This window comes from Plasmopara halstedii (assembly GCF_900000015.1).
Source record: "Plasmopara halstedii genome assembly, contig: Scaffold_3073, whole genome shotgun sequence".
NCBI classification, from domain to species: domain Eukaryota; phylum Oomycota; class Peronosporomycetes; order Peronosporales; family Peronosporaceae; genus Plasmopara; species Plasmopara halstedii.
In genome coordinates, this window is record NW_020189977.1 from 306,814 (window position 1) to 307,532 (window position 719).

Sequence of the window (719 nt, forward strand, 5' to 3'; positions counted from 1 at the left end):
TTCTTTGGGGCTGGTCCTTGCTGACCTATGCCTCCCTGAGGCTCAACAGAGTTCAGTTCTTCCCCAGTTGGTTACCCCGCGCCTACTCGGTGGTGTCGTTACCCGGGACGAACGAGACTAATAGGTGTTGGGGCGATAGTTCGAAGTACCTTGACGCGCCTTGCGCCGGGGGCAGCCGTTCCGAAGGTGACGGATGTCTCCACAGACAAAACACCGTCGTGTGTTTGTGTGCTGCCCGGTAGCTCGGAGCTCTGCTCCCTCATCCTCAGCTGAGATCCATGGGTAGAAGCCCGCTCGACGAGCTGTTGGAGTGTACATTCCAACCAAGTCGGCACGACTCGAAATTGAATTTGGCATTCAATGCTAAATTTACCGCCTCTTCAAATGAAGATGAATGCAGACGGAAGACTTCCATTCTGGCCACACCAGTGCGGAGGTCTTCCATAAAGACGGTCACTGTAACCGCGTTAGAAAGGGCATCTGCTGTCATCCCGGCAAATAAGAGTATGCATCTCTTGGACAAATCCCACCAATTTCTTGTCCCTGTCGGGCGGCAAGAAAATGCGCTCACGCGCGATACGCCTGATTAGGTGGCGAGAACTCTCTGAACTCACTTGCCTCTCATTTATAGGATCTGATACTTGGGAGAGCTACAATTTCAGCTCCGCCCAGGAGGGAAACGCAGCTCCGACCGAAGGGCCGCACGTCAGTGCCCATTC